The sequence below is a fragment of the Carassius gibelio genome, chromosome B22, assembly GCF_023724105.1.
Source record: "Carassius gibelio isolate Cgi1373 ecotype wild population from Czech Republic chromosome B22, carGib1.2-hapl.c, whole genome shotgun sequence".
Lineage (NCBI taxonomy): Eukaryota > Metazoa > Chordata > Actinopteri > Cypriniformes > Cyprinidae > Carassius > Carassius gibelio.
Window position 1 is genome coordinate 34,888,945 of NC_068417.1, and position 25,186 is coordinate 34,914,130.

A 25,186-nucleotide genomic window follows, 5' to 3' on the forward strand; every position below is an offset into this window, starting at 1 on the left:
AATTGTGACAAGAACGTTTAAGCCCCAAGAGATGGCATGAAGCCAAATAAATTATACTTTTTATTTTTTAATAATGTGTTCCTTTAAAATGTCACAAATAGACTATTAGCTAGAGTTAATGAAAATATTAAATATGTAAATATGAAACAGCCACTGTTTTGATAAATGTTTCTTGAGCATTAAATCAAAATATTAGATTGATTTCTGAAGGAACATGTGACACTGAAGACTATATGCTGAAAATCCAGCTTTGCCATAACAAAAGTAAATTACATTAAAATATATAAATAGAAAATAGTTATTGTAAAATATTATTAGAATTTACAATATTACTGTTTCTGCTGCATTTCTGAACAAATAAACAAAGGCTTGGTGAGCATCAGACTTCAAAACCATTACAAAATCTGGCCAAACCCAAACTGTCCTGTAGAAAAGATATTTAAGGAACCTGAGGTTTTAAGATGCTGATTTTTATTAGCATTGGAACACTTTGCTGCTGCTTTCACTCCAAGGCTATGGATTATATTTTTACTGGAATGAAGTGTCACTAGACACTAAACATTCAGTCCAATGTCATCCTAAAATAATTAAATGCTGACAAGTTAACAGTAACTAAAGTAAAACGCACTTTCACACTCTTGGTGTTTATCAAATCACTTTAAACTCTAGAGACATTTTATCAAGCAGGATGGCAGACTTCCATCTTCTCAAGTTCTTTTTGTTTACCTGTGTAAATAAAAATGAGTAAATTAGTATTGAATTTAAATGAATTTCTTTTGAAAATGTATACAGCTACAAAAATATTTTTAAATAATAATAATAATAAAAAATACTTCAGTAAAGTCAAACTTCTCTCCCAGAACAACATAGAGTTCATTCTACAATATTCAAAGGAACACAAAAATCAGACCGGTTTATATAGACAGCTGAAAATGATGAAAGTGGGGACAGCTGAGTGCAATTAACAGGTGTTCAATTAACCTCGATGAATGGGACAAAGGCTTGTGGGAAATGTAGTGTTTGCAGTGGGGTGTCTATGGGGAAGTGAAACCACTAGTGGACACACAGGGAAACACAGACCAGACACTGTGACAATGTTACCTGCTGTAAAGACAAATATGCCAGTTATTCAGTTAATCTGTTATTAGCCATGTGTTGTTCCACAGCAATTATGAACTTTTTAAATTAAAAGCAGTTGTGGTCACAGTTATGTTAGACGTCCACAGAAAAATATCACTGTAATGTCATTTAGGACAGTCTCTGACCATATTCCTACAAATACTATCACTCCACTGTTGCAAATTTCCACCTTTAAAGTATGAACATAATTTATCCACACAACCACCCAGCCACCAACACACCTTCAAACACAAATCAAAAATCTTCAAACACAATAAAGTACACATCTTGATGCATAGAAAAAAAGCTTCCAGGAAAGGGATCGTTTGGGTATGCAAAGAGAGGCGGTAACCAGGTCACTGAAATGTAACTTCTGGCCACCCAGACTTGAAACTGTAAAAAAAAAAAAAAAAAAAAAAAAAAAAACTTTCTGTAGCAAAGTTTACATACAATGTTTTTTATTTGTTTGTTTTTCCTACAATTACAAAAGTAATTCTACACCTTATACTGTTGAGATGTAATGCATGTAGTGGACACTGCAGTTACCCTCATAGATCCAAGAATCTGGTAATTAAACCAAACGTTTCAATTGCATTACATTATTAGGATTAACGTTACCGTTACACGTAAAAATAAAAATAGATAAAAACATTTTAAAAATATAACAGTAGGTTTTGAAACAATGACCGGTCTTCAGGGTCCATAATCTGTAGTGTAACGTTAGATCCTAGAAATGTATTGCAGAAATATTTTGCTTAAAGAGTAAGACACAGTAAAGATGTAATTTGTCTGTGCTGCTAATGCTGCCTTCACTGAAAAAAAGGAAAAGCAGTTTTACTGAATTTACTAAAACAATACACTTACAATCTACTTAATACATTTATGTTTAAGATGGAAACATAATTGTATTGTTTAAATTCTAAATGAAATTCAACATAATCATCAAAACATGATATAATCACTTTGCAAGAAAATGTTCAAATTGTTTCAGATTTCAAACAAATGGTGTTCATGTAAAATGATTTTTTCTGCTGTTTGATTTATTTAATTAAAATAGGCCCATGTCACACAATTACTTTGTATTTTCTTCTCAACTTAATTCCATTGTGTAGGCTATAATTAATCTAATTCAGGTTTGTGAAATACGTCGTTTGCGCGGGAGCAACGCGCGCGAGAGCGTCTCCGCATGCGCTTTGAAATCCAGACCACACCAGGACCGTTGGTTTGGAAAGGACACATGAGGGCACTGACTGTCTTTTTTCAAAGCTCGTTAAAAGGTAAGAATTTCAGTATCTATTGTATGATATATTATACAAATGCATTCATTGTCAGATTAAATGCAACAATAATGTTTTAAGATAACCCCACACGCTTTTAAATCATGTCGATGGTATATTTCGTCGAGTGTCCTTGCAGATTTTTTTTTGGGTGGGTAACGTTCAGGTTAATAAACCATGAATATTACTGGTAACATTAGTTTATCAAACTTCTACAATCCGATTAAACAATTTACAGATGGAAATCAAGTTCTCATCAGGTGAATAATAATAACATGGACTTTAGGATTTGTGTGGGGGAGGGGTTCGTAGCCGTTGTCATATCACTGCAATGGGTAAAAGCGCTCGCTCGATGCTCTGTCAGTGCATGTCTTTGATTTACCAACGAAAGTGGTGGACAGTAACGGAATAGCTTTACATTTACTTAAGTACATTTTTCAAGTATCTGTACTTTACTGGAGTAGTTTTATTTTGAGTAACTTTAAAAATAAACTTTTAAATCGGATCGCGAATCGCACCAAACGATTCGTTTACGAATTAGAATGATCCGATTGCAGCTGTTCTGGAGTCGACCACTCACTGATTCAAATGAACCGTTTAGTGCGAGTCTACAGAAGTAAGAACCGGGAGATCTTGTGAGCGCGTGCGTCTGATGTTGCTAAAAGTAAGTTGTTAATGTCGAAATTTAAGATAAATTGTTGTAACTGAAAATCATATTTAGGTCAAAATTGTCAGTTGTTTGGGAACTAAATCCGCTGTAAAGAGTGATCTGTTTAAGCCCACTCAAATGCTCGAGTGCAGACGATTCAGACACATCAATCAGCGTCTCTGTGTTTTAGGTAAAAAAATAAAAAAATAAACATTAACACAAATTAATAAAATAACTCATTAATTCAAATTCCACGCTGCCGTAATATTAACAGTTTTATTAAAATGCTACCATGTCCTATGTGACGTCTGTTTTTATATTGTTTATCAGCAGTAACGTTATATTGTTTGGATTAACTAAACGAGTAGACAGACATGAATGTTTATTCATAACCGTACCGAAAATAAGTAAATATTGTTAGCTGATGCTAACTGTCTAGCTAACAAGCTTGCTGGTGCTAACTTGAGGTAATTTTTATAAATAATGTCCAAATATTTTTATTCAACCACATATATATATATATATATATATATATTACATCTGGGGAGAAAAGAAAGGATGTGATGTTCAGAACATGGTAACTAACGTTACAGTAATTATCAAAGAGTAAAAGAGAAGCACCCCGTTTGGCCAGGGTTGTTTTTACACCACAGACAAGATTTGAGAAGGAAAAAATAATTATGAAAATATAATTATATTTTCCTTAAAATGTTCTTCCTAACTTCAGGCCTTATTATCATGTCATATATAACTGTGATGTTCTGTAAAACAACAAACTTTAAAATACTTTGTTCTTACTGGTGAAGATCAGATGGTCATCTCTGTTTTCTCTCAGGTACATCACAGTGTAAGCTTCACAGTTAACATCACTCTTGTCAACGTAGTCCATATGAACAAAAATATATCTTGACTCCATATAGTGGTTATTTTGGGAAAAATCCCAGGTATTTTGAGCAGTAGGATTCAAAAAAAAAAAAAAAGTGCTAATATAAAATTAAATTAATCTATATATCTTTATCTATTAATCTATCTATCTTTCAGTACTTTTTTACTTAAATACATAAAAAATTGAGTACTTTTGTACTTTCACTTGATTAAAATTGAAAAAGGAGTACTTTTACTGGAGTAATATTTTACTATACGTATCTGTACTTTTACTCAAGGACTTGATTTGTGTACTTCGTCCACCACTGGTTAAACATACAGTATGTTTTTAGTGCAGGGACCTATTTTATCAAGTAAACGAATACTCGATAGCCCGGCCCTCGCCCATAACTCACAAAAATCTCTCAGGCAGGTTTTAAGATTACAATATTAGGATTTCACATCTAAATTAATACAAATTTTGTTGGCTAACTAACATGGCTGTCACTTTGAGATGGATATCATAATTAATATAAATGACTGCTGCAATAAAGGTTATTTTATGGTATGCTATAAATTGTTTTTTAAAGTGAATGTTGGTTAATTTTCTAGTATTTACCATACATTTTGGAAAAAATTAAAAAGTCTTTTTTCCAAAAAGGTACATCTTAAAAGGGGGTAATATTATAAATAGCATTGTCTTTAATTTGGAAGCGTTCAGTAAATTGTTACTTAAAATTAGGGCTGCAACTAACGATTATATTGATAATCGATGAATCTGTCGATTATTTTTACGATTAATCGATTAATCGGATTATGTACTTATATTTTAGTTTTTTCCATTTTTTCCCCAAGTAAATTATTAATAAAGGGTCTTTATCATTCAGCATAGATTTTTAAGAGATTTTAACCATTTTGCATTGTCATATCCTCATCAAAAATATACCTGGAGTTGTTTTATTATGTTAGTAATCCTTTGTCGAACTCTTCTGCAATCAAAACACTGACCCATACTCTAGCAAAATTCACAAGGAGATTTCAAATATTGTTTTCACCATGGCAGTCCTTAGAGCTCCTAAAGTAGTTTAACATCCCAAACAAAGCTTAAGGAATCTTTGAGAACATTTTTCACTTAGTATAAGGATAAAACAGAATAAAATTGCAGTGCATTGTATTTTATTATTTACTGGGAAAAAGCTTTATAGCTTATGCTGTGAAATTCTAAACAATCCTTCGAAAAAAAGTGCCAATGGCATGAAACCTGAATGGAACTCACAATTTAAAGTAAAATCCATCAGAAGGTTGTCCAGAAAAAAAAAATTGGGACACACACAAAAAACCTGCTGTGTGAAAAAGAGCAGTGAATACTTAGAAAAGAAGTGCATTTTAAATATACTCAAACATTTACCTCTCTCATTCAGTCATAATTAGGCTGCAAGTCTGAATTATGAACTGGTAAACGACAAACTGATCACATTACATGTTTGTAAAGCTTTAAATGTTAACTGTTAAAAAGCAATGTTATCAGCTTTTACGACTAAACTTTTGCAAACAACCTTGTACTGGAGAATCTGCACAAATAAAATTCTTAGGGGCCGTTCACATATCGCACCTAAAAACGCGTGGAAAACGCTAGTCGCGCCGCTTTCTCCTCCTTTCCAAAGCGCTCGGGCAGAAGCGCCCCTGGGGCGTCTGCCTTTGCTAAGCAACCATGACGTGCTCTCTCCATGACGTGCCCTCTCCATGAAGACCCGGAAATTTCAGCAAAGGATAAATGGATGCGGTGTGGACGTGCCTGGAAAAACGGGCGCATCGCACCGCGTGCGTGTCGCGACCGCGTCGCTTCCATTATGAGAGTGCATACTGCGCGCCTACATAGGAAATAACGAACTTGAGCACGCAAAAGACACGATATGTGAACGGCCCCTTAAACAGTTCAGTAGTGCAGAGTTTACAGGTTACTCTTCATTTTGAAGGCTCAAAGTAAAGTACTCCCACTTCCCGCTGAATGCTGCAGAGACGCTGTTCGGGTAGCACGTGACATAAAACGAGGCCAGCTATTGGCTATTCGCTACTTCACCTGCTGTACTGGCTGAGTAAAACCTCCGGTGGCTCATTACTGCCACACTTTGGTCACTGCAGATTTGAAATATGCACGAAATGAGCCGCTTATGGCAAATAAAATTTATTTAGCGACGAATCGATTACTAAATTAGTTGACAACTATTTTAATAATCGATTTTAATCGATTAAATCGATTCGTTGTTTCAGCTCTACTTAAAATCATTAATTGTTGTTGTTATTTATGACTAATTTCTGCTTGTTCTCTCTTTACAGTGAAATTTGCTGTACATTTGGAATTCCAAAGCCTGTTCAGACAAATTACGAGCTAAGTCAGTCCCCAACAAAGGCAGTTAGCCTTGTAGAAGTCGGTGAATTAACTGATGAATACCCCTTGGCTGACTATTTGATTGGACATGTGCAGATGGTTACGTTAAAGAGATTTGTCTGCTGCAAAGGTAAGGAATAAATAAGTAAAAATAGCAGGTTAGCACACTATAATTTTTTTTGTTTGTTTGCATGTATTCACACTCTATTTTTTTGTAATTGATGTTATTAGCATTACATTTCACATAATAAAATCAAGCTATTATCTTTATTATATTTTTCTAGACTACAACATATTTGCCATACACATACATTTTTAGGAACTTTTAGTGAATGAGACCCATTGTGCTCTTTTGTATAATTGTGACTTGAGTAATGTCTTAAACTAACCTTTCTTTTTCTGCTTTGGCTTATTTTTAAGGATGACATTGATGCAGCTTGTGAACTTGCCATCGGAGGACTGTCTATCTATCTTAATGAGGACTCTAAAGATCTCATTCAGGAGTATGCGGTGAGTAGTTAGAGCTTAACTGATGGAATCTGTACTATGTTCAACAAGCAAAATATTAATACATCTAAAAAACATGGTTTCATCAAATATGCACACTGCAACATAAATGTAAAAAATAATAATTTTATCCACTAGACATGTAGCATTAATTGTAATACATATTCATCTTTTTTTCTGTCTTTAGGACATGGAAGAAGATCTTTTACAGTGTGCGATTGAGAAGACTACCATGGGCATCTTCCTGATAAAGCACACTGCAGACAATGAAGCCCATGATGTAGGCATTGTGCTAGAGGGTGTAGCAGTGTTTCAGGACCTTGACAGTGTGGATTTTGGCAACTTCAATGTTTTTGGTCTAATTTATGCTCTTAACCTGCAGTACCCCACAAAGTTGCGTTTTACATATGAAATTTAGCAAAAACTCATCATGGACTTGGATGCAGGTGAACTCTCTATCAAGGCCCAATTTCAAATCTGAACTCCACCAGTGAGATGGACTGATTTTTGAATGACTACTGAGACTACAAACAATCAACCTCGGAAAATTTCAGCAGCCTTCATGCAAGACCACCGCAGAGGGTAAACCGTGATCTTGTTGTTTAGACTGTTCCCCTTTGCCTGCTCTCGTTTCTTTATCTTTTTTTTTTGTCTGAATTTGGCCCTTCTTTGGACTGGTTCAGAAGTTGATTGATTAGAGAGCTGAATCTATGAAACATGGTTGAACTAGCATAAATAAGATACATTGTTTATAGTTTAGGTAAGGGTGAGATACTGTATTTTCACATTGTTTTGTAATGTCTATATATAATTATCTTTGAAACGAAAGCGTTTTTCTTGAAATAACAGTTCCAGGTAGGGCTGCACGATATTGGGAAAAAATGACATTGCGATATTTTATTTTTCTGCGATATATATTGCGATATGAAATCTAATCTATTTTTTTCTTACAAACAAAAATTGGGTGGGCACACTTACATTCTCATTTTAAATGATGTAAACATCAACACCATCGTGTCAATTGATTAATATTTGCCGTACAGTTAATGAATAACGAATCAACTACGACAGCCTACATCGCACATCCTGCGATGTGACTATCGTGCAGCCCTAGTTCCAGGTACTGGTGTTCTTGGGTACAGTTTTAAGGTTCGTGAGAGAAATGAAATAAAATAGTGTTACAATGTTGTATTAGTTTTTAAACGCACAGTTACATGCAGTATAATGTTACTTATGTTTATGATATTGTTTAAAAAAAAAAGAAATCTTGTAAAACTTATGAAGGTTTAAATATATTGTTGATCTGCATGTTATGCATACAAAATGAACTGTGTTTGTTTTTATACTAGTTTAATTACAACTGATATGTATTTTTATTACATTTAATAATCAGAGAAGTTATTTATGCTATGCTTTTGAAAGCACGATGTTATTTAGACATGCCATTTAAATTACACATTGTTCAAATTGTTAAATGAAGGATTTACAAAAGTTTTGTGTTACGTGAAATGAAACATGCGACAACAAACCATTGAAATGTATTAAAATTTAATTTTAGTGAAGTTATCAAAATTATGTTAAGATAACTTGATTTAATTGCACAGAATTAACATGATTGAAGCAGATATCTGAAATAAAAAAATAATGTTAAACTAGCATTACTGAATCATGTTAGTATAACTTGAAAAGACTATGTACACATTACTTTTTGAAATTGCATAGGATTAACACAACCATATTATAATGAAACCACATAAATGCATTGGATACTTTGAACTCAATCGAATTATGGACATTGGTTCCACACATTCAGTTTGAGTAAATCCAACAAATCTTTTTTTTCAGTGTTCAGGCGTTCTTGGAATAATGGTAAATATGAGATTCCTGGGTAAAAATTGCACACAAATGCTTTCCCATTTTCAAATTTGAATGCAATGAGCTCGTAATCATGATTTAACTACGTCAAGACTAAAACATCAACCGCCAATACTGTACTTTTTCTACAAAAAGTCTAAAAACTGGTTAAAAACTTTCCCTCTTCAAACTCATCTTTCTTGGGGCTCGAAATCCTAGGGAAATTATCATCGTCTTTTTACTTCTTTTTGATTCGCACTGAAGGAGTGGATGCCGAGTTGCTATATCCTTCATATTGAGGTCAATTATATGAGTCAATATATAATCGAGAGAGTTTTCATGTCCATGAGATTTATCTCGCAAACATGCTTATTAAAATACAATTTTAAAAGTCTTCAGTGTTCTTCATGATCTTGTCTTTACAAATTCCATAGTTAATTACTATGGAAATAATCATTTATTTATAAAAATTTACTAGATATCCCTAAAATGTCAACTAAATAACCGTCCGAAATGAATTACAACCACAATCTCATTACTTAAAAAAACATTTTAAAACCTTATTCAAAAACAGTTTTAATTATATTATTTACATTAAGTTGAGGTAATTGTGAACAATGTGTCTTTTTGGGCAATATGTCACATTTTCAATAGAAATTGGCTAATTGAATATGTGTCCGAGAAGTCGCTGTCGTCTAAGTTACCCATAGCAAATACACCCCTCAAGGAAGAGTGTGTTTTCCAAATCACATGATCTGCTCCACATGATGTCATTTCCTCATGAAGAGAACACTAGCAAGACTCCAAGGTATGTTCTCCCTCCACATTTTCTGTTATTTCACCTGAAGTAGTGCTTGGGGCAAATGTGTACTTATCATATGTCAACAATGTTACTACAATGAATTCATAAATAACTTTGAATTTCAATTTTACTCAGTTGTACATATAATATTTAGAAGAACCTCTCCCTAAAATGCCATGTGGTGTCTGGTGCTAGGCAACCATTTTGATTTTATCCCTAAAAACAGCAAAAATGTCAACTAGGTTACCAGTCACCTATGTTACTCTGCCAAGGTAACTGAGTTGACTAAGAGTAACATAGTTGACATTCATTACATGTTCTTATAGTTTTCAGCAGTTCATTTAATATTCTAATTGTACAGTAACTATAAAATACTTTGCAATAAATATTATAAAATTATAAACTTGTTTTCAGGCAAATCCCTGTGTTCAACAAGGCAGATTCTGCAATGTCAGTGTTACCAAGCTCAGGCCTTCATCTTCAAAGTCAACTCTGCTGTTCCTGCATTGCACCAAGAACAACCAGACCTTGAAGTACAGTGGGATAGAGATGACATTGTTGGTCAGTGGTGTGTCATCAGATATGACGATGAGGTTAAGGACATGCGCGCGCACACACACACATGCTAACAAACACGTGGCACAAGCACACGGTCAAGCACACACACATATAGACACCAGGGCCCGTTCTTCGTACGTCGCTTATTACATCCGAGATCAAATGACACATCCAAGATGATATCATCGTGCTAATCATGATCCGGCTAATTGGGTTCTTCGAACACACCTGTTGTGTATGATTAGTATCGCTGGATTGAGTTATCTGACATAATTGCACGTTCATGTGTTGTCTTAAAAGGGGATATGTATCGATACTCGAAACCATGATCAGCAGTGCAGCGATTGGCTGGTGGCAAGACGGCAATGTAATGACGTCATATAATTTAAAACGACACCCGACAAAAAACTTGACAAATTTCTGGACTTTTATAAGGAAACAGCCAAGCAAACAAAACTACATAAATGTTATAATAGATACATGAAACAGATAATAGATGCATGTTTTTATTTTATTAGAATTTTTTAGAATTTAGATTCGCAATTTATAATAGTTGTGCAGTCTTTACATTTTCATTTCAATGTAGAAATTATCTATTCATTTCATTTTATATTTGGACAGATTTGTTACGTGACAGCATTAATGAAAGTTTCTAAAGGGTCAATATCATGATATCTGCATCTCCTGCGCTCCATCAAGCCACTCTTATAATAGCAGTCATCACTCAAAATAATGCACGACTCTATTATCTGTATAGCATGTGTGTAAGACTCTAATACAATTATGAAGTAATAATTTTATGACAAATAAATATTTTAGTGAGTAAAACTGGCTGTGTCTATAGTAGGCTGTTATGGACTACACAGCATTTTTATATTATTTTTAAAATAATTTTTTTAATGATTATTATTTTAAATTATTGTCCCTGGATCAGTACGATACTCTTGTAATAAAGTAGCGGAGGTAGCAGACATATTTTGAGTATCAGTTCTGGTTGAAAAGAAGCGATCTAATCCTGTTTACATGAAATAAGGTTTAACCTCTTGAACTCTGGCCACGCCCTAGGACCCACCGGTGGGTCCGCGGGGAGGTCATCATACTATTTTTAAAAAATCTATAAACTGTGAAGCACAAAACTAGTCATATATGGTATTTTTTGAAAGCGTAGAACCTCTGCTTTCTTGCAAGTCCCATGGTATTTGCAATAATTTTACATAAAAGAAAATAATAAGGTATAAATTCGTTCTTCCACAACCACCCCCCCTTGAGAAAATCAGATGAATAATGTTCATATTTCATATTTATAGCACACAAACTCACCAAACATGGACAAGTCACACATCAAATGAAAGCTCTCACTCTCAGGAATGTCACTGTGTACTTTATTTCACCGATCTTATACATTACAGTGACATAACAAATAATAATTTTCAAAAGAATCACGAAAACTGAAATTACTTATGTGAACAAGCAAACGTATGCGTCATATTTCTGCGCTGATAACTACATCTGTGCTCACATACTAGCCTAAAATCCTATATCAGCTTTTACATCAGGTTGTTTTCTTCAAAATGAGAGCATTCTCGTGTGTCTGTGAGCATGCATGGCTAAACGGCACTATAATATGTCTCAGATGCGCAGATCAAAACATGCAATGCAGCGTAAAACATGACCAGTATTTGTATTGACTCTCTTTGATTCCTTTCGACTTGCAATGACGTCATCACGCAGTGCGTCCTATGTCATGAAAGATGACAGCCTCCCCTCTCTATAGACACATCGATCAAGCTTCTAGACCATTCAGAGCCCGAGTTGTTCCTTTCCAAAGTTGAGGAGGTGGGACTAAAGAAAACGCCGCAAACGGGCGCAGATGATTATTGATGAGTTGATCGGAAGTTGGTTTGTGATTTTGGATAGCGTTTTAGCGAATTATTGCGTGCTTTTATTACTGTTAGAGTTATATGTCTCTGAAAAATGACTTCAAGAAAGTTTTTTGTTGGTGTGGAGGCGGCTTTGGAGGAGTTTGATCGGATGTCCGACACTGAAACTTGCAGCGAGGCTAGCTAGCTTTGACTCGGTCAGAGAAGCTGCTTACAAACTGGGAGAAGACCCTGATTTTGAGTAAGTATACGTTGTTTGTATCAAGCATTTGTAAGTTGCATGCTAATATTATTATTGCATTAATTTATTCATCGATTGCATTCATAAGTATATTGCCTTGTGCAGTTTATGTCTTTCTTGTATACGCGAATTGCATTCATCGGTTGCCTTCGTTAGTTGCATGCTAATTTGTTTTTGCATGAATTTATTTATCAATATTATATATACGTGTACTGCCTTGTGCATTTTTATATCTTATGCATATGTGAATTGCATTCATGTGTTCGTTACATATTTGAATTACACACACGCAACGAACACATGAATGCAATTCACATATACATAAGATATGCAAGGGTTGTTCTCATTTATTTATACATACTCATGGATTTGTGTATGTGTAATCAAATTATTTTCCTCTTTCTGTTACTTGCATATCTGGATTATTTTTGTGTATGTCATTTTAGCATGTATTTTGGGATTGCAGTGTAAATTTATACATTTTTGTTTTGTTTTGCAGTTGTAGCATCCAGTGGTGAAGAATGGGAGCCAGCAAGTCAGGATACTTATCTTGTGTGTGTGTGTGTGTGTGTGTGTGTGTGTAAAATAAAATGCAAGAACAGAACTTTGCCTTATTTTGCTTATTATATGACATGAGTTTTTTGAGGAAACTTGGAGACATAAGACATTCTGTCTCTTCAGGTAAAGCTACAGAGCTTGGAGACTCCAACGCCTCCTTTTGGTTAAATCTAAATAACTTTTGCTTAGAAGATGTTATCAACAAAATTATTTTTTTATCTTTTTACTGTCACCTAGTGGAATCAAAAGAAACTTTCTGCAGGGAAATAGACCTAACAGGTCCTAAATAACAGACTCCTAAATAAAAACTTACTTTAAAAAAATAATACAAATCTGACTTTGTTTCCGTGTTTATCACAATATAGTAAAAATACAAAAGACAAAATATGCAATATCTTGTGCTTGTGTTAAACTTCCGAGAGTTTTCTGTAAAATAAGATCATTTTTATAAATTTATTCCAAAGTATGTGGTTAGGGCTGTCTTTTAAGTTCAGCTATGCCTACTGGTTTCAGTAATCAAAAATGGTGACTGTACACTTGGAGAGTCTAACGCCTCCTTTCGATTAAAGCTAAATAACTTTTGCTTAGAAGATGTTATCAAAAAAATTCTTTTTTCTCCTGTTTAATGCCACCTTGTAGAATCAAAAGAGATTTTCTGAAGTGACATAGACCAAACAAGTCCTAAATTACAGACTCTTAAATAAAAACTTAATTAAAAAAATTATAAAAATCTGACTTTTTGTTAGTGTTTATCACAGTAATGTAAACATATAAAGTACAAAATATGCAATATTTTACCCATGTTTTAAAATTCAGAGAGTTTTCTGTAAAATGAAACCATTTTTATGAATTTATTCCAAAGTATGTGGTTAGGGCTGTCTTTTAAGTTCAGGTATGCTTGCTGGTTTCAGTAATCAAAAATGGTGACTGTAAAAGTACACTTGGAGAGTCTAACGCCTCCTTTCTATTAAAGCTAAATAACTTTTGCTTAGAAGATGTTATCAAAAAAATTCTTTTTTCTCCTGTTTAATGCCACCTAGTGGAATCAAAAGAGATTGTCTAAAGCGACATAGACCAAACAAGTCCTAAATTACAGACTCTTAAATAAAAAATTAATAAAAAATAATAATAAAAATATGACTTTTTGTCAGTGTTTATCACAGTATTGTAAACATATAAAATACTAAATATGCAATATTTTACCCATGTTTTAAAATTCAGAGAGTTTTCTGTCAAATGAGACCATTTGTATCAATTTATTCCAAAGTATGCGAGTAGGGCTCTCTTTTAAATTCTGGTATGCCTAATTCTGTAAAAAATTCAAAATATGCTGCAGAGCTGAAGAGGTTAAGCTAACGGACCTGTTGCTATGACAGCAGCTCCGGGATGAGCTTCGAAGAACCAAACGATCCAAGATCACGTCAAATCATCAACAATCAAATCCAGCTAACTGAGTTAGCCACGTACGAAGAACGGGCCCCAGACGTGTATAGTCCAGGTACCAGAAAGTAAAAATCCTGCCATGATTTTGGATCTGCCTCTACATCTAGAACAGGTGTTTTCACTAACGAGCTCATCTACCTGGTAGAGGAGCTGGTTTAGTGATGGTTGGAACAGCTGCTGGACAGGATTTCTACTTTCTGGCACCTGGACTATACACCTCTGATACACACACACACACACACACACACACACACACACACACACATGCACATGCATAATTGGCTATGTTCTTGGGTTAGAAAATGGGGAGTGTGTTCTGTCTCCGACGGTTTCTTGGGTGCCTGGAAGTTGGAGGGTATGCCAATGTTTTACTTGGGTTCTGACATATAAATGTTTTTGAGATACAACTGTTTGCACTATTAAAATTTTGATCCAATGCAGCACACTTATTCTGTTAACCAACAGAATAAAACACTATTTGGTTATTGTTACTTATTGCAGTGCACTGTTATTTTTTGTTCAATATAATACACTACTGTATTTCATTCCACAAACAAGATTTTCAAAATGTTTACATGGTTGAATTTTTGTGTAAGTGTTGTTTTTGATACTTTTGTTGTTGTTGTTTTCGAAGTTAGGATCTCTTGCTTATGATATATGTGCTTGTTAATAAAGTTGTGATTGATCCTTGTAAACTGATGTGCGTCTGTATTTCTCCTTTTATGTCATGGAATATTCAACAGGTCTTGATTAAATGCAATAAAAGATTAGCTAACATATAATAATTGATATAGTTTAAGATTGTTTTTTTTTAAATACATCATCCTTCTTTGTCATGTCAACTATGTTACTTTTGTCAACTATGATACTGAGCTGTCAATTAAGTTACCATTATATTTTTTAATATATATATATATTTCAATGGTTCTCTAATCTCCAAGTAAACATTTAGAAACTGAGTAGCTGTCAAATATATACCTCAACATAATTTCATCAATAAAATTATCATGAATCAAGCACTTTGGAAACAAAATATACAGACCGTTTACTTCAGTACTTGAAATTTGGGGTTTCAATTGAACAAAATGTGTATTTTCTTAATTAATTGGGTATTTTAATTGAAAAGGTAGGTAAATAGACACATATTCTTCCAAGAGTAATGATTTTTTTAAATGTCTGCCATTTACTTGAAGTTAAAATTTATAGGTTTTGTCCATAACATAGTTGACCAAATAATGAGTAAACTTCTTGTTTTTAAAACTAAATATCTGAAATCAATTATCCCTGAGCTTGGCAATGACTAAAAACAAAATATTTCAGGGATGATTTATCAGGGAAGATAATAATATTTTGTAAATAAATATATTTTTTCCCAGAATTATTCAAACTCAAAATCTCCCACAATTATATATTGACCCATATCATTACATTATTTCTTGTTTGTGTCAAGGGCGAGACTGGGACTCAGTTGCAGGTGCTCAAAAGGTCAGTTTATTAGATGGGCTTAATTTCAAAAGGACAGAAAAAATAAAAATAAGAATTAACAAACAAAAACTATCCAGGAACAGGGCAGTCTGGAGCAGATCCAAAAGAGCCTCCTGGACGAATTCCACCTGGAAATCCTCTGATGCAATGCCCGGATAAACTGACAGGGAGGCGGGGGCGCTGTGGAGGCGGGGAACTGGTGGCGCGCTGTAGCGCGGCGAAGAAGAGGAGTGACAGCGATCGGTGAGCTCTAACACGGAAGGCTGGAGAGTAGCGCTGCCTGAAAGCAGGAGGAAGTGGGAAAAAACAAAACTAGAGGATGAAAACAAAACGGGCACGGTCTCTGTGCAGGCTAAACAAGAGATGTGGATAAAGTTGAGACATGGACGAGAACAACTTGACGATCTGACAACAGACAGCACACATGAGGAGACTAAATAGAGAAGGAGTGATTATCATAATGCAGAGCAGGTGATGGTGACCAATAACAAGATAATAATGAAACAAGAGGGCGGAGACGGGCACCACCGTGACACAGAAGCACATGGTAAGTGTAAACACACACTATGGGGAAAAAAAACAGACAGATCAGCCCGGGGGCGTGACAGTTTGACTATTAGTCAAGTTATGGCAACAGTGAAATTTGTAACCTTATGTGCGCTTATTATACATTAAGAATCCTGTTCTATCCTGTATTTCTATTCCTCAAGATTAATGTCTGCATATTATGTGTGTGTATCCAACCGTAATGATAAGACACTAGCCAACGCTAGAAAACCTTGAATTTAGATAAGGGCTCTCTGTGTGTGTGTGTTAGCTGTAAATAGTTTGGCTCTGAAGCTCTGACTTTAAAAAATATTCTCTGAATTCATTGAAAGAATTGTCAATCTGAGCTTTGATTCTGATTGGAAAGTTAAAACAAAAACTTGACTGGCTTTAAACAAAGACAGAATCAGAGAAATACAAATTTATAAATGTATGTGCCGATTTGTTAAAAATAATCCCAGAAGTAACTGAGTGATGATTTAATCTGATTCTCTGTGCATAGAAGGTTTAAATGACAAAGAATGATATCATAAGATCTGTTCTAGTTCCTATATAATTGTTGAAAGTCCTGACAAGGCATACTGAACAGAATTCTGGGTTAGTGAAAATACTGTAGGCACACAAATTCGCAGTAGCATTTTGGAAAAACTTAGAAGCTTATGTTTTGCTTTAAAAGATAAGATTGCTTTGACTGCAATGAAGCAGTTGTTTTTATCTCAAGCTGGCCCCCACAATGACTCTGGCTTAAGCAGTAAAAATACCAGAGACATGTTATGAGTGGAAAATAGTAATTTATTTTACTGTTGGATTGCAAAACTATAGCCAATCAGCATAATAAAAATTCAAATAAAAAATAAAAAGAGAGAAAAGAAAATTATTGTTTGCATATGACATGATAAAGTTGTAAACAAGTAAAATAAACAGGAGTTTTAAAGTAACTTTGAAGACAGCATGCTAACATGACCCGGAAGTAACATACCTGGGTCAGATAACCCCTGACAGATTTAAAATCATTGTTGAAATTCCAAAGCCATGGCCAGAATTAAGTGAATGAATAAATACAAGTTGATGTAAAAGTTATGACAAGGATTACAAAGAACTTTGAGAAACCTTTGGGTTGCAAAAGAATAATGTCAAATTCAAATACTGTAATTCCTCAAATAAAAACCGGGGCCTTAGTTTACCTGAACTGCAGAAGGTAACATGCTTTTATTTGAAGCAGGCTTTTATTAGAGGCAGGCTTTTATTTCTAATTCCATCTGTTTGATAATTAATTGCTTTAAAAAACAGTTTTAAATTAAAAGCGATAGCGTTCCAAGACAGAGATCATAATATTAGCACAGAATCAGTTCAGAATCAATCACCAAAATAACCAGTTCGGTGCGGTGTGTCAGTCTGCTTCATGCTGAATCACGCATGCGGAATATCATAACCTCCTCGGTTCTCGAATCGGACGCATCCGACAGAAACAGTTCTCGGTTCAGTGTACTGGACCGTGATCCGAAAACTGATGCAACGGGTTCTTGACTCAAGAATGAGAACCACTCCGGCAGTGGACGTTCGTTATCTGACTCTGCTGATTATCCACACAAATTTCCCCCGGCCTTTATTTAAGAACAGCCTTTATTTGTCTGTGTTGTCCACGCCCCCGGCCACTATCAGACTACCGGTTTTTATTTAAGGAATTACGGTATAAAGATGTTTATTTGGAAATGCATGTCATTTGTGACAAGTTTTAAGCTGGGCCAGAGTAAAATGATAGTACGATAAATTATTTAAATAATATTTAAAATGCATTGCTACCAGTCCTAAATCCCTCAGAGTTCTCTCTCTCATTCAAAGTCAGCTAAAATGCTGTTATCTAAGCCTGTATTTTAAGTGATAAGCTTTTTATAGTAAAGCAGAGAATTTCAGTCAAATCAAAGGACATGATAAAAGGTGTTCAGATTCAATGCATTAAGAGGACAATTGGTATTTAAAGGTTCAACTACCCAATGCATAAAAAAAAAGATTATAAAAACAATTAACAACAATTTAGGAGCTATTGTTGAAGAAACATGAGGTCTTTAAAATCATAATACAGACCCTGAGCTATAGAGGTAATGAGTCTGAATATTTAAACAGTTGTATTGCTGAGTATTCTTTGACCTTATTTCTTTTTAAAATAAAAATTAAAAATAATTAAAAATTAAAAAATTAGTGTGATTAACCTGTCTCAATGTTTAAACACTAGTAGGTGCTGTCAATGGCTCTCATGGTTCTTGAGTGCACCTTTCCTAAGCTGCAGAAAATACTGGATTCTGGGAGAAGACTGTCAAGGATGTTGCCACGGGAAAGAGTGGTTACCAGTGTGCATGAGGTGATTTCTCAATGATGGGTAAGATCCTCTTCTGGCCAATAGGGGCAACCTAAGGCAGGGGGTCACCGCCACTGGGCACCTGCCCAGAAGGGAAGTGTTATATGTGAGATGGTAGTGGAGTTGAGCGGATGCTCGATAGACCTAGAGCATCATTAATGGGGGAACTGTAAGTACAGCAATCTGCCTGAAAAATGTGAGCTCCTCCAGACCTGATCACCAGCAACCGCAGTCCTTGATTGATTGTTGTGACAAGCGTCCACAACTTGATGCAACTATGCCAGGGGATCAGACCCTGAGGAAAAGAGACTTATTTATAAAGAGTTAATGGCAATGGGCTGTCAAGAACCATCTGAGACCATGTGATGACAGACATTATTTTGAGACAAAATTTCTTATGAGGCTGAGATGATATTGAACTAATATGTCTATATCATAGTCTTTACTCATGCAGGTCATTAGGCATGGCATAAGATGATTACAAGATATGGTGGTGGCTAAATGTAGACTGCTCTTGCTGAATCAAGAGTTGGTCTAGATAACAAAGGTTAAGGGAATTAAGCATTTAAAGTAAAACTAATTTTAAAGAAATGCTCCTAGCATTATGTATCTTAAACAGTCTAAACTGAGATTTAAGATATATATACTGACATTTGTAACCTGTTTGAATGATTGATGGTTATATGTTGTAATGAATTTGATATTATAGTCTAAAGTTCGGTGAAAACTGTCAAAAATAAATAAATAATATTTTGCATGTAAGAGAGAGAGAGAGAGACTGCTTGAGTGGAGGCAGGGATGGTGCTCTGCTTCTCTTATCGGCCTGCTAAGCAAGAGTAAACAAAACAAAGCAATGATTTTAAGACCAAAACAACCCAGCTGATTTTTCTCAAAATAAAAATCATTAATGAACAGGCAAACTTTGAGATTAGATAAGAGACTAGGTACAAACTAGGTAAAATGCACAGACAATGTTTAAGTTTAAATTCTTCCGATTTAATACCAAAAGCAAACCTTAAATATGAGCTGTTAAAATATTCATGTGTTAAGTATGTGCATGCATGAGGATGGCTACTATATATTTTTTGGGGACGATTCTGTTCCTGTTTTGTTTCAGTTGTGTCACTAATCTCTGGAATGAGTGTTTTATCATTACAGATGGGTTAAGTGAAAGTTTACAGAAGTCGATCATTCTGAGTGAATCTAATGAAAAGAGAATACAGAACATGGGACGAGCTGTAAGTGGATTGGTTATCCAGCTGTCTGTTAATCGTAAAAATGACTTGTTTTGTTATTTATAATGCTGATTTGAATCACTCTCCGGATAAATATGTTTAAGAGTTTTTATCTGATTTGGATTTGTGAAATTAAAGATTGCCATCCATAACGAGTTAAAAACCCATGTCTAAATTCAACTGAGGGTCTAAAATTAAACATTTTAATGCTTTGTTATTTGAATGATAAAGGTAAATATTTTAGACTTGACTGCAGGGAACAGTGACACATTGGCAGAGTCACTTCCCAAATTATCCAGAGAGCACCCTCACATAAAGAAAGGCTGGTGGGAAAACAACGGAGTGAATCCTGTTTATGTAAAATGTGTTAAAAGCAAAAGGAGCTGTACGGCTTTGTGGGTCCTCAAGGTCTGAGTGACGCAATAGTTTTGGTTATGCAGAACAAAGATAAGTTGAACAAAAACTGTTGGATCTGCTGGCTAACCCAACGATGGAGGAATCAACCTGGTCTCACAGAATTCCGTGAAATGTCCACGGGTCCTTAACTCAAAATCCGTGAAGCCGTCACGGATTTGCCCCAAATTCCGTGACCCGGCCACGGATATTTCTCCAACGCAAGTCAATGACACTGACCTCCCGTGATCCACACACGGATACCCGTTTCAATGACGGAGTACAGAACTCGCTGAACGGACGTGCTTTCTCATTTGGAAACGCAACATTTGAAGTATTTGTTTCTTTTCCAACATCAAATGCCATAATGACATTAACCAGACAGCTGTTGTAGTTATTGCATTGTCCTGTCATCATAAAAATTACGTTTGTTTCAGTTACAAAAGTCCCGTGATGGCACGGACCTCCACAACCTGACCTCACTCACTTGTTTAGGAACTTACAAGCTTTTCGTCGACACTGTTGCAATGGCATGTAATTAACTTGGCATTTTTTCTCGTCCTGTCATCATAAAATCCAGTTTGATGGCGTTTTACACACATTTCGGCTATAGTCAGAACTAAAATCTGTGATAGGAGCACGGAGTGAGTCTGTGCTTAGATCACGGATAACTCTAACGCAAGTCAATGACACTCATCTTCCGTGGTCCGTACACGGATCGTTTCAGTGATGGAGTACAGACCTCACTCAATGGACGTGCTATCTCATCTGGAAACGCAACATTTGAAGTATTTATTTTTTTAAACACCAAATACCATGACAAACCTGACTGTTATTGTAAGTATTGCATTGTCCTGCCATCACACAGATTCACTTTGATTCTGTTAGCCTAACTAAAATCTGTGATACGAGCACGGAGTGAGTCTGTGCTGAGATCACGGATAACTCTAACGCAAGTCAATGACACTCTTCTTCCGTGGTCCACACACGGAAACCCAGTCTCACGGCAGTTCGTGATTTTGTCACGTAATTTAATCTATTTATTCGTGGCAGGCACACGTTTATTTCCTTATTTTCATGATTGCAGCACGTTTTTTTAAACTAATGCATTTCAACTGGAGGCATCTTTCGTGCATCAGCACAATATTTTCTGATTAATTATTATTATTATTATTTAATTTTTCACAGGACAACAGAAGAAACTCACTGAAACTTGAAAAAAAAAAATCGGAGCTTAACTTACTGTACAAAACTGAGCAACATACTGTATTGCTGGTGACAAAAACACATTAAAACTTTTTTAGCTGTAAAATGCGCATTGGTTCTTTTTTTACTTTTTCATTGATTTTTATTTTTTTCATAGGCCTAGATTTAATTCAATATAATTCAATATCAAGTCCTTGGCACATAACTGTAACACATTTTCACATTAAGAAACAATTTAGTTTAAATAAAAAGAACAAAAAATATATACACATAAATAAATAAATTATTTATTAGCGATAGGCCTACAGATTTATTTTTTTTAATTTATTTTTTATTTTTTTTACTCTAAAGTTAAACGTTTTTATTAAGGCTATTGTAAAGGATTCTTAAAAATGCTGTCGCTGATGAGCCTCTGATCGCTGTCAGATTCTGTGATATGAATGTCCGCTAATGGGTTTAGAATGAGCCCCGCTCGGCCCGTGTTCTGGCTTAATGTAATATTTCACCGGTAATAAGACCGAAATAATATAATTAAAATAAAGAAATGAATGAATACATGATAACATCTAAATAAATGTTGATAGATTTAGCGTTATAGTTTTAAAAATATTAATAAACAGCAAATCAACACAGAAAGACCTAAATAATAATAATACATAATTAATAAATATCGCCGCCCCTCCCACTACGCGCATCACGCGCTGTGCGTCAACCCCAAAGCGTCAAAAACTGAACCGTGGTCAAGCGCCTCTAGAGTCACTGACATGAGATGTTTATCGCTTTGAAATCACGTTCAAGAAGTCTCATTCAGCACACATCGCGATACTTTCCATCAGTTTGCAAGAGCCGCAGGTTGGGTGAGTTATACAGTCTATGGTGAGTAGTAGTAAATATGCTATTTTAATGCCTGTCCTTAAACGTATTCTGTCTTCTTTATTAATCAGATGAGCGCCTTATGTTTACTCTCTGTATTACATCGGTCATCCGAGGCTGTCTTTGAGTTTCATTGTGTTTAACTAAATGAACACAGCTGTAATTTTTCCATGTTTCATCAGATGGCCTCACAATGTCCTGTCAAAAGGTATAATAACAATGATGTAAGAATTAGAAAACAGAGGACTGTGAAAACTGTCAGATATAAATGTGACTCAGCTCAGTTTGTTGTCCATGATGAGTAGAATACATATATGTAGGTTTTACTGCCCTTCTACCCCCAGGGGCCCAGTAGCACCCCCCGGAAGAGCCCAAAACTGTACATTTCAAATGGCTGTAAATCAGATTCCAATTAACATATCAAAGCGAAAATCAGCATGATTACTACTTATGCTATGCTGATAAAATAATGTTGGGCACAGTTTTCAGAAATGAATGGAAAGGTGGCATAAAGGCATTTTACATATTGCATACTCTAAAATACTAAATTTCACCATGCCTCTCAAATATATCATAGTGGTTTACACAGTGAACATATTTATATGTCTAGTTTACCATTCAATATATTATTTATTTCATTTCGTTAATAAAACTTTTTAAACTACATTACCCATAAGCCTCCATCGTTCTATCTATGGAAAGGGAATACTAGGCGCTGTTTTTTGTAGTTCATTGAAGTTATTCTTAGGGTTAGTGTTAGGATCTCGGTAAAAAGGTGATTTTTCTCAACATAGAAACACCCAATGTTGACTTAATATATTTACTAATGTGATAATAGCAGCAAAACATACTTTTGTAACATGATCCGCTGTTTAATATGGATTAAAAGATAATCCAACCACAGACAGTCCTGCGATGACAAGGGACATTCACAGCCAATGACATCAAAGCTGAGCAGCGTCATCACACTTCCTTAACCATTTATTGTCATTCATGAACGCTGTTTTCCGTTTTTCGGCGAAAGGGATAGATTGGTTAACAATAAATTAAATTTGCCACCTATTAGATAGGGTTTTATTAACGTCTACACCTTCTTCCAACAATAATGCAAATACAGAAATTATTGTTATTCAGCTTGACAACAATTTGGCAATATCGATGTGTACATGTGTGTGTACAACACGTGATGTGAACTGCACAGTCACAGTTGTATCTTATCTAACCAATAGATTCATTTCATTCAATTTAAAAGATACATTTTTTCCTGACCAAAGACAAGAGCATTTACTAATAAAAAGTAAAGAGTTAAATTATTAAGTTATTAAATTATTTAAATTTGTTTCTGTGATTTGCCTTGCTTTACCAATTAATCTCTAGTAATAAAAACTGAAATAAAGCATAATGAACATACATAATTTTGTAAGAGTTTTCCAGTATTTATTGATATGTCAAACTCATTTAAAGACAAAGTGTGCATATTACTGCACTGTCACCAAGCTCGTTTTTAAAGAATAAAACTATGAAGAAAAAAAAGGCAGTTATGTTGTAAACGTTAACAATTTTCAGTGTGCAAATTCTTTTATTAAAAAACAAAACATTATAAATATGGTATATATCTTTCAGAGAACACCGTAAAAATATACATTTTCTTAAAAGATTCTATTGACCAGAAAGTGATACACACAATGTAAATGTTTCAAACTCACAAAAAAACATCATGAAGACATGCATGTCAAGTGTGCAATATAATCTATAAAACTCAATCAGCAGAGCATCACGTAAACACTGATTGTCCGAACAATGGAAGAAAGATAAAGTATACAGGAAAACAAACACCTGCTACATAAAAATGCAGAAAATATAACTTTAACAATAACATCATTCACTTCATGACTGGAACTAGGGGATTGCTGTGCATGAATATGTCCTTTACTAAAACTCCTGATGAGAACTGAAGCTTTTTTATGATAAAAGCCCCAGAAGTAAAGTTTACTGTATGATGCTTGACAAAGAGAACACAATGCTTTATCAATATGATAAATGCTATTTTTAACTATTGTTGTCGTCACTGGTTCTGTAGACAGTACAGTATATGGGTTGCTGGAAGGTCACAATGTATTCATTATAAGGTTAATTAAAACAAAGTTACATCTTCTGCAGAAATCAAACCACTGCAAAGTCTTGAGTCACTGATCCAGGAACCATTTCTCTGTGTGTGTGTGTGTGGGGGGGGGGGGGGGGGGAGTTAAAGAGGTGAATCCTTGTGCATGAGGGAGATCTACAGTGTTATCTGGAAACAATCCTGTAAGACAGAAAGGATAGAAATATTATGTAATTAAATGCAACATTACTGTGTTTTTTTTAGACCATGAAAGCATAATCTGCAAAGATGCTGTATAATTACATGTTAAATGCATCCATTATTAAAAGCAAGTCATTAATAGCAATATCTAGTCATGGAGATCACGTATAGTGGGAACATGAACTGATGGGGCTTATTTAAAGTAATTTAATGAGAAGCCAATGAACAATATAAACTTTCTGACTGTGTGGGGCAACTGATTTTCCAATATTGTGATAGTGTCAGATGAGATTGTCCAGGGGCTTGTACAATATCATACAAGTGTTAAATTGAATTAGTGAATTATTAAGACTTTGATGTGTGACTGTATTTAGGGATCATTTTAAAGACTTTTCCCCTTTCCAGATACCCACACTTGAGGTCTTATTCACTTGAGAGTGTGTGTACGTGACTATGAGACTGTCCCCGGTCTTAATAATGCCAAAGCACGGTGTCCTTAACACACACTAAACCTCTCCAATACTGCTCCGGAGCGCTATACAACGCTTAGTGTATCCCATCATGCATCATGTTTTAGAATTAATGTGAGACTTTTTGCAGAGATCTCACAGGAGGTCACGCAACTTTCCAATGTTTGTGAAATATTAAT

The 25,186-nt window shown here is 34.8% G+C and overlaps 1 protein-coding gene and 2 long non-coding RNA genes across 8 annotated transcripts in view; 2 read left to right on the forward strand and 1 right to left on the reverse strand.

The window, feature by feature from the left end:
- LOC127987351 (NACHT, LRR and PYD domains-containing protein 12-like) overlaps positions 1 to 25,186 on the reverse strand; it is a 795,441-nt gene that overhangs the window by 679,465 nt on the left and 90,790 nt on the right. The gene's annotated exons all lie outside the window — the stretch shown is intronic.
- Positions 1,933 to 7,778, forward strand: LOC127987372 (uncharacterized). The gene is made up of 4 exons (XR_008161180.1): positions 1,933 to 2,396; positions 6,247 to 6,428; positions 6,719 to 6,808; positions 6,993 to 7,778. It is a non-coding gene; the product is annotated as an uncharacterized LOC127987372 (long non-coding RNA).
- LOC127987367 (uncharacterized) lies at positions 11,059 to 12,710 on the forward strand. The gene is made up of 2 exons (XR_008161174.1): positions 11,059 to 12,140; positions 12,640 to 12,710. It is a non-coding gene; the product is annotated as an uncharacterized LOC127987367 (long non-coding RNA).